Source organism: Pinus tabuliformis, chromosome 9 (assembly GCF_031772625.1).
Source record: "Pinus tabuliformis cultivar Carrire ecotype Pingquan chromosome 9, CPIR1, whole genome shotgun sequence".
Classification (NCBI taxonomy): Eukaryota; Viridiplantae; Streptophyta; class Pinopsida; order Pinales; family Pinaceae; genus Pinus; species Pinus tabuliformis.
The window spans coordinates 667,488,733-667,505,507 of record NC_142307.1 but is presented as its reverse complement, the minus strand read 5'-3'; positions in this window follow the sequence as shown (position 1 = coordinate 667,505,507).

The window sequence follows — 16,775 nt, the reverse complement described above, 5'->3', positions numbered from 1 at the left end:
TCCGCAGAATGTCTGTCTTGTGCATTCACTCTTTTCTTTTCTATGGATTTTTTAGAACTCAGAGCATGTTGGTCTTCATTGTTAAATATTTCTTGTCCACTGGTTTACATGCATATTTTTCATGCCTTTGCCAACATGGGCCAGCTAATGTTCTGGTGGCTGCACTAGAAATATCACTTCACGTGAGTAGGCCCATGAATTATTTAGTGTAGGAGTAGGAGTAGTCTTTGCTTCTTTCTTTGCTTTGCTTTTTGCTTTGCATGTTTTTTTATTTCTTACCTGGTTTGGTTTTCTTTCTTGATTTATTTTCTTACTTGTTTTGCTTTTCCTTTACTTAATCTTTTTTCTTTTTTCTTTGTTTGCTTGCTTGTACTTGTAGGTTAGCCTCTCATGAAATCGTGTTTGGGTCTCGAGACAAGTTGGGAAAATCTAAGAGGACTTGTACAAATATCAACACTTGGTTATCTGTTGTCCTCTCTCTTTATGAATTTCTTGCTGTCTTCAATCAATGATGCCTTTATGGAAAATACATTATTTTTAGAGTAAGTCTTGGTGAAAACACAACGCTTTTACTGTTAACTAGTACCGCCTACACTAATCGGTTATTTTATGTTAACTCTTGTCAGATCAGTCAAGTAGAGTAAGGTGAGGGGGAAAACCTTAACAAGTATGTCAAAGGTATATATAACATAATTCTCTTAAGGAACAACCTATGCTTCTCTCAATAAGTCAGGATCCCTCTTCTTCCTCTTAAATAAATAAGTTCTTACACACAGTTCATCAAAAAATGAAAAAAATGAAAAGTGAATAAGGTGAAAGAAGAGAAAAGCTTCCTGCGCAGAGAAGGCTGATGCATGTAACTCCACCAAGTATTGTCCAAGTTCATTGGTAGCAGAGCAATGCTTGTGTTCTTGCATGACTCCGTCGGGGTACTATCCAGACCTGCTGGAAGTGGAGCAACACCAGAGATGGAACTTAAACTCTGACAATTATATCACTTATGAATCAATATACCCTCATCGCCAATCGAAACAACTAAGTTGACTTGGCTTGGAATGTGTGCTGACCAATCAAGAGAATGGTAGGGACTACATGTTTAACACAAGATAGTGCAAAATCCATCATAATTAATGAATCAAACAATACTTTTGGAAGGCTTAGACTCACTTTTCATGAAACAAGGTCCATACGAAGACCTAGAGTTCTACGAGTGTGTCACCAATGTTGTAGCATCTACAACAACCCTCCAAAATTTTATCTCGAATGTAAAATTATGGAGCCTACCTTGGATCCTACAATCGATCATCCTTGGTCACTTATTGGTAAGCTAATGATTTCAAGCTCCCCTCTTTGACCTTAAGGTTGTTCATGTTCACATCTTTATGCAACATGTGTCATCTTGGGCATAGGGGCTGTTGTTTGTCATGCAAAGGGAATGTTGTTTCTCGTCAAGGGAATTGTGTGCATATGAGTGTTTGTGATCACATAGACATGTTTCACACACACTTCATGCACTCTTGTCATGAAGGTTGTTGCATCAAGAGAAGTATGTATTATGCATTTTGGATGGTCTACGTTGTGTCACTAAGTGTTCGTGTGTGATCACAGTTGAGTCCTATCGCTATTTACATTTATGTCACAGATATCACACTTAACCATTTCCAAAACAACCTAGCCTCATTCAGATTCCCAGAAATTTTCACTTTCCTTCTGCAACCATCAATCTTCCTCCCTTGCATGCTAAATCCCCGCATCCCGTAGAGACCCTAGCCATCACTGCTCTTCAAAAATATGCCGAGAAATAAGGTAACCCACATTTCTCTTCCGAAATGTGCAGAGCAGTCCAACTTCTCTCCATTTAGAAACTGTGCAGAGGTGTCCTCCCAAGACCCCCATCCCGCAGTAGTGTCTTGTGCCTCATAACTGCGTAATGTTGTCGAAGTTGTCCTGTTGTTCTTGCATGTAAAACCTGTGTGGATAGGCCTCCCATGGCCTCATCCCTCAAGTAGTCACTTCCCACTAAAACCACGTTGATCCATCACCCAGTGACTACAGGAAAAGGTGACATGATGAGATCACTCCCAAGGAGTTGAGGAGAAGGACCAAGAGACCAAGTAATGGAAAATATCAGGACCGCATGAAAACTCTGTCGGATGCATGATCATCTCGAGGGTAAGTATGGTAAGTAAAGAACACTTTTCGAAGTATAACTCTTAGTTGAGTTTGCAGGACTACTTGTCATTGTCATATCACTATGTCCTCAGTAACATGCATGTGCACAAACACAAAGAAGTCATCTCACATGTTTCCTCTACAGGTCTTGCTTTCTTTTTGCTCGTTTGACCAACTATTTTCTTTAGCATGATGATTGCTATGTCATGCTTGCGACCTTGTTTTGGTGATGTTAAAGGTCTGTGTTTGAGTTATGTTCACTATGTAAACATCTATCGCACTCACACACGATGTTGTAAGCACTTTCGCGCAAGTGTCGTCACGGTCATCTGAAGGTCTATCCGAACTGTTGCACTTGTCACTTTCACCATTAGACAGTCTTGGAGTCAATCACACTGAGCATATGTTGTCTTGTTGGTTTGAGGTGTCTTGTCGCCGAGTCACGTTGAGTGTGTGTTAGCAAGTTCATGTCCTGATCTGAAATGGGGTGCTAAGGCTTCTTGTCATGCTTACAAGAACCTATCCCACTCCAAAGCTTATATATTGCCAGATCTATTCTTATAATTGACAATTTGTGGAATAAACAAGAACTTGAAATAGGTGTATGCTTTTGATTGTCCTTTACTATTTATGAGCTTTAAGTTTATTTTCTTAAAATAATATGCAGCATATAACAGTGAAAACAGTGCAACAAATAAACATCATACACATAGCAACAAGATGCAGCAAGTAAACAAACCATTAAACAACAAGCTTAATATGGAGTTCACCTGGATATCTTGGGCTATGTCTCCTTGAGTTCTAATTAACTCGATTAGGCTCTTTGGAATTATGGTGAACTTCTTTTATAAGTTCCACACTCAACTCCATTGGTTTACAACTGAACCTATGGGTTTACAATACCATCTTATCCTTGGTTGTTTGGTTGTTTGGCTCTCAGCTCTTGGCTCTGGCTCTAGCTCTGGCTCTGGCTCTCGGCTCTAGCTCTTTGGGATTACGGTAAAATTCTTTTACAAGTTCCAAACTCAACTCCATTGGTTTACAACTAGACCTATGGGCTTAGAATACCATCTTATCCCTGGCTTTTTGGCTCTCTAGCTCTCGACTCTTGCTTCTGCTCTTGGCTCTGGCTCTAGCTTTGGCTCTGGCTCTCGGCTCTAGCTCTATCTCTAGCTCTCGACTCTGGCTCTAGCTCTTGGCTCTGGCTCTGGCTTTGGCTCTCGGCTCTAGCTCTTGCTCTTGGCTCTTGGCCTTCTATGCTTTGCAACTATGCTGCGCTCAACTCTCTGGGAAATCACCCCTTTACCATCACCCCAACCTCTGGTGGCTTCTTTGGCTTTCTCTAGAACCGTGGCTCTACAGCTCTGTGGCTCTTGGGTCTATCATCTCTCACGGGCTTCTGGGTTCGCTCGACCTCCAAGCGACTCAAAAACTCCCTCTGTCAATCGTGCTCTCTGGATTTTGTGAGGCATCCTTTGACTCTGTGGCTTCCATCTGTTCCTCTATCCCCAATCATGAGGAATCATTCCTTTTATGTATCTTCAGCTCTGCATGCTTCATAACACATCCCTATTACAGAAACGCCCGCTCATAGCGTGGCACAAGTGTGATGGCTGTTTCCAAGTGGAAATGAACCGATGGCCTTTTTCTAGCCTAAATTCTGAAAATAGCCAATATAACAGAATACACAGGAATTATGATGAAAATCCATTCATGAGCCTTAAGTCCAGACTTCAAATGGAATGCAATCACATCTATAACCCTCTCGGGTCTGTCCTATCATCGCAAATCGCAATCGCACAGGCGGAATGCTTAAAACCCAAGAAATGGCCAATTACACAGAAATACAAAGAAATCCCGTAAATCCAGATTTCAAAATTTATGAAATCATGACTATAAACCTCATCGGGTCCGTGCTTTATCGCAAGTCGCAATGGCATGGCTCTTTTATATGGTTGCGATCCCATTCGCCGATCACCGATATCGGCGCTATCGCATTTCGACATATCGCATTGTCACATGTCAACGACCCTTTGTATTGTTACAATCCATCGATCACCAATCATCAATATCAGCACATCGCATATCGCTATCGCAATGGCCTTGGGGGTCTTCCCTTTGACTGTGCCAATCGTCGATTCGCCGATCGCAATTGCAATCGCTAATCGCCTGCCCAGGGTTCCGATATCGCATGAAGGCCTTCCTCCGATGCGATATATCGAAGATCGCTATCGGGGAGTCCTTCTACCTCCGTTTAAGTCCTCCCTTTGACTTTTTCCGATGCGATTTCCTTAAAGAGCCTTTAAGTCCATTTTTATAAGAAATTGCCTCCTTTTCTAAGGATAATGGGCAATCTTCTTTTTACAATAACTTCTTCATCTGAGTCCATTTTAGCCCATTCAAATTGCATTAGATTTAGAATGAAGAGATCTCTTCAATGAGACTATTTCCAGGACCATCCTTTTACTTTCATTTTTCCTCCGTGAGGAAATTTTTTAGACTTAGAGTCTATATTAGATCCATTTTGGATTACGCCTTCCCACTAAAAAGATTTTGGACTCTAAAAGACTAATATAATGATCTGAACAGTAAATGAGAGTACCTCACCCTCTTCTTTCAGCCTTCATACACTTGCCTTGCATAGTGCCTCTGAACCAAAGCCTTTGAACACTTTCCTTCCTTGATGTGCTTGTCTTCCTGGGAAGAACTGTCTTCCTCCTTGACTTCCTGCAGAACTCCTGCTGAGAAGGTCACAGAAGGTAGTTTGAAATTCTTTGCCTTGATCATTGATCCAAGGTGGCTCAAACCAATGTGAGGTTACATCTGCTTCACAAAAAATTTCATTTGTACCTATTTGACATACTGTCAACAATAACTGTTAACAATAACAGGATTACAGACAACAACTGGATGGCCTAAACTCCTGCTTCAACAAAAGAAACAGATTTGACAGCTTGTGAACACCTCCATGTCTTACATCTGGATACAAATGATTGAATAGATAACAAGTCAACAAAACATGCCTTTAAACAATTGACCCTTCAAGTCAAGCATGTAGAAAAATAAAAAATTGATCCTAAAGTTCCTTTTCAAAGATAAAACACTTCATCATTATATCCATCTTGGAGACCAAATCAACTTTTCTCAAGTCAATATTGCATTACATGCATGTTTACAACAAAGTAATCAACCCATCAAGTTAACCATACATACATGTTTAAATACAAGGAAATCATCAACATCCCTGTGTTCATGCATATCATTCTCATGCATGCATTTCATCGTTCAACTTTTGCTTAAGTACATTGTACTTTCGAAGCTGAAATGAAATATAATGTTTCATCCTTCAACTTTCACTTAAGTACACTATACTTTCGAAGTTGAAATGAATATAATGTTGCAGCAATAAAGTGAGTTTCCTACTCAACTTTTCCATTCACCTTCTTGGGAAAATCCTGTGACTTGCATTCCATTAACAAAGAAATGCAAATAGATGCATCTTGAGATAATGCATTTTCAAAAAGACATGAAATCTTAATTGGATAAGAATTCTAACCATTTCTTACCAATCCATTTCAAAGGTCCTTCCTTTGTCTACACATCAGTGTCAACATGTGAATCATCCTGAAACACATCATTCATGGAATCTTTCTTTCCATTCTTGCCATTCTCTCTTTCCACCTTCTTCAAGTTTCGTGGAAGAATTTTTGGATTCAAATTCCAACACTTTTCAATAATGTGTCCTTGTTTATGGTAGTAAGTGCAACACATGTGCATCCTCTTGACAGCATGATTTTCCTTGTCTAGTGGACCTTTGGCTTCTTGCTTCCTTTCCTTCAAAAGTTTCCTGTATGTGGTCATTCTCTTCCAACATATATAAACATTATGGTTAACCAAACCACAAAAGGAACATGCAATTATTTTCCCATACTTATAGGGAAATTTACCATGCTAAACATAATCAAAATGAATATGGTTAAACCCAGATTTATACCTTTCTCTTTCATTTTTATTGCCTTCATGAGGAGGTGAATCAAATGAAGAAGTAGATCCCTTTGGAACACCATCAACCTCTTCAATGTTTTCAGAGTTTCTACAACTCTGTGGTTCAAGTGTATGCTGATATACACCTTCTTTCTGCAAAGTATGCTTCATACTACTGCATTCCCCAAGAATACAATCTTCACACTCTTGAGGTAGAAGACCTGTAATGAAACGCCTTCTTGGAATTGTTTCAATGGCCTTCATGGCAACTTTGGAACTTTCTCCATAAGCTTGTCCATAGCCAAGACCCAAATACTTAGGCCTTTCCTCAACTCTTATTGGCTCAACAATACCTTGTGCATGTTTTCCCAAGCCTTTTCCTTCATAGCCCATCTTGGACATTAACTTGGAACCTATGCCTCTGTTATGTTTTTCAAAAGAACCAAAATAAACATTCTTAGAGGAAATTGAAGACAAACTGGAATTATTTACCTCTTCTTCAAGCTGATACTTAACTAAGGCTTCTTTTGCAACAAAGAGTTGTGTCTCCAACTCGTGCATCCTTTCCAAGTTCATATTTGCAATATGAAGTTGTTTCTTCATTTCCTGCAATTTGTTAGAAAGCAACTACTTCTCTTCCTTCATGGAATTCAATTGCTCTCTAAGTCTGTTACTCTTCCTTCCATCCTCATACATTTCTCTCACCATATCCATCATGGTGAACAAGTCTTGCTTCATGCCTTCATCAAAGAATCTTGTGAAGAAAGAAGAATTTGAGGACTTACTTATAGAAGTTTTCATTATCAAAATGAACAAAAGAACTTCAAACAAGATTAACAAAGAGCTTATTCAAGCAACCTTTTGCAACAAACCTCTTGCGCTTCAAGGATTTCTTTGAGGTCCTTTGGGATAAGAATAATGCCTTCAGCCCTTCTTCCTTCTTTTCCTCTCCTGGACTTAGCTAACAACATATTTACCTGAACCTTTGCAAAGTCAAACAACAGTTAGTTCACAAACAATCAAACAACAAAATCCTTACTACTCTTTGAACACCTTTCAAGTGAAACAAGCAAATAGATTGCTCTGTCAATCAAGCATTCTGATCTGATACCACTTGCATCGTGATATAACCTACTTCATGACCACCTGCTCTGGTATAACCAGTTCTCATATAACCTTCTTTGAAGGTGGGGTTAATCAACCTTTAGCTATGATACCACCTAATCTGAAATGGAGCGCTAAGGCTTCTTGTCGTGCTTACAAGAACCTCTCCCACTCCAAAGCTTATATATTCCCAGATCTATGCTTATAATTGATAATTTTAAAAATAAATAAGAACTTGAAATATGTGTATGCTTTTGATTGTCCTTAACTATTTATGATCTTTAAGTTTATTTGCTTAAAATTGATATGTAGCATATAATAGTGAAAACAGTGCAACAAATAAACATCATACACATAGCAACAAGATGCAGCAAGTAAACAAACCATAAGATAGCAAGCTTAATATGGAGTTCACCTGGATATCTTGGGCTACATCTCCTTGAGCTCTAATCAACTCGATTAGGCTCTTTGGGATTATGGTAAACTTCTTTTACAAGTTCCACACTCAACTCCATTGGTTTACAACTGAACCTATGGGTTTAGAATACCATCTTATCCCTGGATGTTTGGCTCTCTAGCTCTCATCTCTTGGCTTTGGCTCTCGAATTTGGCTCTCGCTCTGGCTTTGGCTCGCGGCTCTGGCTCTGGCTCTCGCTCTTGGCTCTCGGCCTTCTATGCTCTGCAACTTTGCTGTGCTCAGCTCTATGGGAAATCACCCCTTTGCCATCACCCCAACCTCTGGTGGCTTCTCTGGCTTTCTCTAGAACTGCGGCTCTACTACTCTATGGCTCTTAGCTCTATCATCTCTCATGAGTTTATGTGTTCGATCGACCTCCAAGCGACTCAAAAAATCACTCTGTCAATCGTGCTCTCTGGCTTTTGTGAGGCATCCTTCGACTTTGTAGCTTCCATCCGTTCCTTTGTCCCCAATCATGACGAACCATTCCTTTTGCAGATCTTCAACTCTACATGCTTCATAATGCATCCCTATTACAGAAATTCCTGCTCATAGTGTGGCACAAGTGTGATGGTTGTTTCCAAGTGGAAATGAACCAACGGCCTTTTTCCAGCCTAAATTATGAAAATAGCCAATATAACAAAATACACGTGAATTATGATGAAAATCCATTCATGAGCCTTAATTCTGGACTTCAAATTGAATTCAATAGCATCTATAACCCTCTCGGGTCCGTCCCGTCATCACAAATCGCAATCGCATAGGCGGAATGCTTAAAACCAAAGAAATGGCCAATTACATGGAAATACAAAGAAATCCCCTAAATCCAGATTTCAAAATTTATGAAATTGTGGCTATAAACCTCATCAGGTCCATGCTTTATCGCAAGTCACAATGGCATGGCTCTTTTATATGGCTATGATCCTATTCGCTGATCGCCAATATCGGCGCTATCGCATTTTGACATATCGCATTGTCGCATGTCAATGGCCCTTTGTATTGTTGTGATCCACCGATTGGCGATCGTCGATTGCTGATATCGGTGCATCACATATTGCTATCGCAATGGCCCCGGGGGTCTTCCCTTTGACTGTGCTAATCACCTATTGCAATCACAATCGCTCATCGCAATCGCTAATCACCTGCCCAAGGTTTCGATATCGCATGAAGGCCTTCCTCCGATGCGATGTATCGGAGATCACTATCAGGGAGTCCTTATGCCTCCATTTGAGTCCTCCCTTTGAATTTTTTCAATGCGATTTCCTTAAATAGCTTTTAAGTCCATTTTTATAGGAAATTGCCTCCTTTTCTAAGGATAATGGGCAATCTTCTTTTTACAATAACTTCTTCAACTGAAGTCCATTTTAGGCCATCCAGATTGCGTTAGATTCAAAATGAAGAGATCTCTGCAATGAGACTATTTTTAGGGCACTTCGTCCTTGGGACACCTGGAATTCACTAACACTCCCTGGAAGACACTCTTATTCGTTTGTTTCCATGCACTTTCACCTAGTTCTCCCTTATGATGACTTGACACTCCCCAACACTCCTCAACTTGCATTTAAATTATATGGCATGTGTTATCGTGCCTTTTCATTCCTTGGAATGCCCTTGCACTACTTATCTATCATGCCCTCATAACTACCCTTATTTTTTTTAAGACTTGGGAACCAGCCAAGTCCTACCTCAACTACAACATCTTGACCAAGTTATAGTTACTAAAACTATACTATGCCTTGCTCACCTAAGAATGGCCTATAACGCATCTTAGGCTACTCATGTCTAATATTAACTCATCCCACTTAACAATTTACCAAGGCAAGGCTCATGTCCAACCATGGCCATAAAACAATTAACCAACATAGTTTACATCTTGACATGACAAAACACCTGGCATGTCTAACAAACCCTTGGAACTATGTGGCATGTGTTGGCATCACCTACATTCGTTTGCATTCTTTAACACTCCCTAGGACACAGTAACACTCCTTGACATTTCCTAGCACTCTTGCATGCATTGGCACTACCTAGCATATAACTTTGTCACTCCCTTCATAGCACACTTGGAACTCACTAGCGTTTATGCAGGAGGGCCGAGAACTACAAATATGATCCAGGGAACTAAAATTTGAAGGATATCCGAGTTACTAAAAGAATAAGCTTGATAATCATTGGCTCACGGAAAAAGAAGGAATTTGAATCAAGGATGCTTGTGACTTGGTATTGGAGAGGTTGTTGAGTCAAGGGCCTAGGTCATGGTCTTGGTATTCGTCAATTGAAGTCTCTATAAGACGAAGAATTCATTTGGATTTTCCTCTCATGTTGGAGAGGTTTTGGCCCTTGTTGATTGCCTATTCTTCGTTTCTCTTGTCTCCTAATTGTTTATGCATTGGTATTTGTTTGACGAAGAATAACACTATAGTAATCTAATTAAAGAGAAGATCCTAGTATTAAGAAGTAAAACACATTCACAAGCAGTTATCGTAAGAAGAGAAATCACCTAATAACTATGCCCTATATTTCTCAACAACCATGGCACTCCCTAACACTCCTTAGTATGAATTTACATTGTCTGGCATGTGTTAGGATGCCTTTTCCTTGGCATGTCCTGTCACTCCTTAGTTATCATGCCCACATAACTACCCTTACCTTTTTTGGGACTTGGGAACCCAACCAAGTCTTTCCGCAACTACAATATCTTGACCAAGTTACAGTTACTACAACTATATTATGCCTTGTTCACCTAAGAACTGACTATAACTCATCTTAGGCTACTCATGTCCAATTTCAACCTATCCCACTTAAAAAGTTACAAGTTAGCAAGTCAAGGCTCATGTCCAAGTGTGGCCATAAAACAACTAAGAAACATAGTTTACATCTTGACATGCCATAGTGCCTTGCATGTCTAACAATCCCTTGGCACTATGTGGAATGTGTTAACACCCCCTGCATTCCTTGGCATGCTTTGGAACTCCCTAGCACACCCTACCACTCCCTGACATGCCCTAACACTCTAACATGCCTTGGCACTGCCTAGCATATAACCTTGTCACTCCCTCCTTAGCACACATGAAACTCACTAACACTCCCTATCACACATTCTTATCTATTCATTTCCATGCATTTTGAACTAGTTCTCCCTTGTGTTTCCATGAAACTCCCTAACACTCTCTGGCACACATTGACACACCCTGGAACCTGACACATTTGGGCATGCCACCCTCGCACTCTAGCATTCCTTGGCACTACCTAGCATACCTTGTCACTCCCTCCTTAGCACACCTAGAACTCGCTGACACTCCCTGTCACACACTCTTATTCATTCATTTCCATGCATTTGAAACTAGTGCTCCCTTATGTTTCCTTGGCACTCCCTAACACTCTATTGTAGCTAAATCTACAAGGATTTGTTGCTCCATGATCTCGTGTCCAGAACAGGTCACGAGATAGAGCAAAATAGAATCATTGGGACAAAATCTAATTCCTGACCCAAGTGTCGAATCATGCAACAACCAATCATATCTATGCTATAAAGATGAGGGACCACACCTGGAATCCTTGCATATTAGGGAAGGGTTTTGAGTTTGATGCAGGTCTTGTGCTCCACTCGGGCGATCCAACACATCCACAATAGATCTCTATCCTTGCACACAGTCACGACAAATCAAAGACAACATGTGATATTCCTCGGAAGATCGTTAGATCAAAAGAAATAGACGTTGATATATAACATGGTGAAAGAAAAATCATATATTAAGGAAGGGAACACACATTTCCATTAACCATAAAAGAAACAATACAATGATGGTGTTTCACCTCCATGTCTCTTCTCCATAATCTGACAAAGTTTCCCCACTATATCCAAGAAGTGAGCATGAATAATAGTAGGTTAGTGAATAAGGACCTCACAAGCTCATAGCAGCATAAACCCTAGATCAAAATCTCGACACTATCTCTCCAAAAATAGCTGACCCTCTCATATGGTATAGTATAAATAGGCAGAAGAGAGGTCCCGGGAGAATGTATCTGGGTGCTCAGGACAAAGAGAAGTCATAGAAACTTCTAATAGATAAGTCCTTGCCAGCTCGAATAGATGAGGAGTTGAACTAATCTCCTAGGGACTAAGGCCCTCTAGAGGAAATCCCTGGTCGTTGGCACTGAAAGGAGGAAAAAATTCCTTGGTCGCTCCCATAGATTGGGTCTGAGAGTGACTTCGGCTCCAAAATCACTCCGATAAGCCTCTGTGAAAGTGAATTTGGTTCAAATTGGCATCAAAAGAGTCCCAAGTCTGGAAAAATCCATTTTAAATCAAGTACTGAGGGTTAGTGGCCTAGAGGGGTAAATAGTCTAATAACGCACTCCCTGTCATACAATGGTACACCCTAGCACCTAGCACATATTGGCTTGTTTCCATGGCCTCTATCATGCCTTAGCACTACCTAACATAACTTGTCACTCCCACCTTAGCACATATGGAACTCACTAACACTTCCTGTCACAAACTCTCATTCATTTATTTCCATGCATTAGTTTGACCTGGTGCTCCCTTGTGTTTCCCTGGCATTCCCTAACACTTCCTAGCACACATTGGCACACCCTGGCACATGGCACATCTTGGATGCATGCTTCCCTAACACTCTAGCATGCATTAGCACTGACTAGCATACCATGTCACTCCCTCCTTAGCACACTTGGAACTCACTGAAACTCCCTCTCACACACTCTTATTCATTCATTTCTATGCATTTTGACCTAGTTCTCCCTTGTGTTTCCCTAGCACTCACTAACACTCCTTATCAAGCATTGGCACACCTTGTCACTGCCTAGTATACCTTGTCACTCCCTCCTTAGCACACCTAGACATCACTGACACTCCCTATTACGCACTCATATTCATTCATTTCCATGCATTTGAAACTAGTTCTCCCTTGTGTTTCCCTAGCACTTGGCCCTAACACTCCCTAGCATGCATTGGCACCACACCCTGGAACCTGGCACATCTTAGCATGCCTTGGAACTACCTAGCATGTGTTAGTACTTCCTAGCATTCCCTAGCACACCTTGGCACTCTGTAGCTGTCATGCCCTCATAGATAGCCTTACTTTTTTTGTGGCTTGGGAATCCAACCAAGTCATTGGCAAAACGTTGTTGTTCCCAAACCAAAGTCTCCCTTTGTTTGAAATTTATTTTTCCATCCTCTTATTGCAACCAGAGTATTTCCTCTTGCAAGTTCTATTTTGAACTTCTCCTAACATACTTTGTCCTTAGGACACCTAGAATTCGCTGACATTCATTGGCACAAACTCTTATTCATTCATTTCCATGCATTTTGACCTAGTTATCCCTTGTGATGCCCTGACATTTCCTATCACTCCTAATAATGCATTGACACTGCCTCACATGTGTTAGCACACCTTTTCATTCCTTGGTATGCGATGACACTCATTATCTATCATGCCCTCACAGCTACCCTTACTTTTTTTGGACTTGGGAACCCAACCAAGTCCCACCTCGGCTACAACAACTTGACCAAATTACAATTACTACAACTAGACTATGCCTTGTTCACTTAAGAATTTCCTATAACTCATCTTAGTCTACTCACGTCCAATCTCAACTCATCCCACTTAACAAGTTACTAATTCAAGTCTCACATCCAACCGTGGCCATAAAATAACTAAGCAACATAGTTTACATCTTAACATGACATAGCACCTGACATGTCTAACAATCCCTTGGCACTATGTGGCACATGTTAGCATCCCCTACATTCCTTGGCATGCTTTGGATCTCCCTAGCACACCTTAGCACTCCCTCACACACCCTAGCACTTTAACATGCCTTGGCACTGCCTAACATATAACCTTGTCACTCCCTCCTTAACACACCTAGGACTCATTGTCACTCCCTATCACAAACTCTTATTCATTCATTTCCATGCATTTTGAACTAGTTATCCCTTGTGTTTTCGTGGCATTCCCTAATACTCCCTGACATGATACTAGTTAGAGTTTGGCTCATTTTATTTTTCAACAAGTCTGAAGAGGTGCATTGTGTTTGAAGAAGGTTTGTAGTATCGACTCCACCCCTTTCATGCTTAAGCATTGAACCCTTCTTTTTGATCCCACTCGGGAGAGACTAGACAAGGCCCCTATCTAGGTTCAACTTCTAGGACTAAAATTACATTATGGTTGAAACAAACTCTCAGGGAAATTGGAAACAAGTTGGGGGAATGATTGGAGGTCGACTTCACTTTCAAATACTATGTGGATATGAAGGTGGCGAGGGTATTGGTAAATTCAGATATCAGAGACGAGTTATGTGGTGAAATGAAACTCCAACATCAATGCATCACTTCTCTTAAGACTTTAAACTACAAGGGCATCCCATTGAAATGTTGTAGATGACACACGACCAAAATGATATGAAATGTCCATTGTGGTTCCATGGCAACAAAGTATAGGAAATATCACCTAAAAGGTCAAATACTTAAGAATCAATCCTATGCTAAATCACACCTACCTTCTAATTTTTAAGATCTTTGTGAACTTTCACCTATGTCCCTTAAATTCAATGCCCTCTAGCACCTCGAGTGGTGGAATAGAAGATGTTGCAATAGGATGTAAACTCTATTCCCCTTCACCTTTGTTAAGACCTCTAGAGACACCTATAATACATACTCCTCCTTTGACTCAACATGAAGTTTTAATTTTTTCCACTTCCTTTGCATACCACTCCCTTGAAACCCTATAAGAATATGGTGTAACCCATTTTGTTGTTGTATTATTTAACCACAAGCTCTCTTTTGAGGATGAGATAGATATCATCATTCAAGGCCAAAACCAAGTAGAAAGAATCACACCATGGGTTAAGCATTGGCATTGGGTTTTGGTAAAATCAAGGACCTCCTTTCAAGATTGTGACCTTGTTTTTAGCATTCTCAAATGGAAGGTTTAAAACCCACATTAAAGAGGAGATATTTTCACCTTAGCCTTTGCAACCTTTGCCCAAGATGAATCTATCTAATGGACTAGCTTAGATATGTCAGGTCTTGGATTTGTAGAGTACCTAATCAATGCTTTTGAGGCCAACTCCCTAGCCACAACTAAAATTTAGTCCTATTTGAAGAGACAACTTGAACAATCCTCCTAGAAAGAGACACTTTCACTTCCTTTTGATTAATTTACAACAAACCTCAACACCTCTCCTTTATTATTTTCCTCTTCCATTCTCCAACAAAAAATCATTAATCTTATATCATAAACACTTTATATAGGTAAGCATTGTAATCATTTTCCTCAACTCACGGGGTACCTTTACACCTCAACCCATGTAAGTGGACCTAAGTTGATGGCACGACCCATCACACTCTAAGATGGTTCCAGTTGTCTCCTCCATAATAGGGCATAACACATCATACAATGCCAAATGGTTAAGTCATCTCTAACTCATGGGATTTTTTCCTTCACTAAACACATTCTAGCTAGTGCTCATTAAACACAATGCACTAACTCCACTGACACACACCAAAAGTCCAAGGTACCATTACTATATGGACATGGGGGCTTCACTCAATTAACCTCTGATATATCACGTACGTTCATGGCATACTAAATAATACCCTTAATTTGACTACATATTGGAAAATACCTCAAAAAATTACATTATTTAACCCCCTACCAATACGAACCCAATACACCTTCCAAATTTTAAAACCCCCTACTTTTACTAGATATTGTAGGTATCCATTTTGCATTAACATTTTTTATACCCCTTCATATTTTTTCATTAAATTTGAGCTTCAATGTTTATACTAGCTAATATAAAAACCCTTTACCGCCTATATATCCCCCAATATATTATGTCATTTTCTCCTCAATATATATCCCCCAATATGAACCCACATGGTATGGTATTGCTCCCCCAGTGAAGCCCCCATGTGTATGGCATGCACCCAAGTGCTTAGACTACACTGCCGTAAACTGCACCTTTAACTTTGGATATCCCAAAATAGTAATATCCTAACCCAATATGGCATATTTGTTGGATTTGTATAATTTGCTCCTTATTCGATCTTTGCACTTGCTTGGCACTCCATGACAAATCTACTCCAATGGTCACCTTCCAAGTTCCTCATTGAAACTATATTATCACACTTCTTAAAATGAAATGTTCACATCTTAAGGAAAATAACCTAATTTTCATATGACAACCTAAAATATGCAAGTGACTAGGAGAGGACTCCATTTTCTCAAGATGAAAACAAAAGAGCTTACAACCCCATTCACACAACAATTTGAATTTATTTAACATAGAGAAGGATACATACCCTACCCCTTCCAAATTTGTCCTATGACTTTTAAGAAACTAACACTTGTTTTTAACTATTAAATCCACCTAATATGCAAGAATACATTTAAATGTTTTGAGTACAACCAAGTTAAAAACACTTGTTTCCTTTGAGAGATTTCAAATTCTTCCTAATAAAATTTAACAACAAAATCATTGCATATAAACTCCAATATTAAAATTAGATAATTATTGTTATTATAATAAATACCACTATATGATAAATGTTTTTGAACAAAACCAAAAAATATGTAAGAATAAGAGTAGTTAGTTGCTCAAATACAACTAAAATTGTATCTATTGTTTTTTGGTGATGGAAAATTTCAACATTTTTGAAAAATCCTAGCGCCAATTTATTTATGCTCCAGGACTAAGGAGGATTTGTTCATTTTTCAAAAGGCAAGATCCAAACAAGATTGTTTTGTAGCTATCATAGATCTGTATGAGTTCTACATGGTAGTAATACACTATGGAGTTGCAGCGTGACCAATTATCACCACATGTAGGGAAGTAGTTACTATGTACAGAGTTTTGGAGAATATTGGTAATTGTTGAGGCCTTTGAGGGATGTGGGTTTTCCAAATTAAGGAAAACTAACTAGAAATATGAGGAAAAAATTGGGTTTAAACAAGGTTTTGAAACCATTAATTCGTAGATTTAATGCATGTGACAATGATTTGAAGAGGGTTTTCAAGAAAAGAGCCAAACT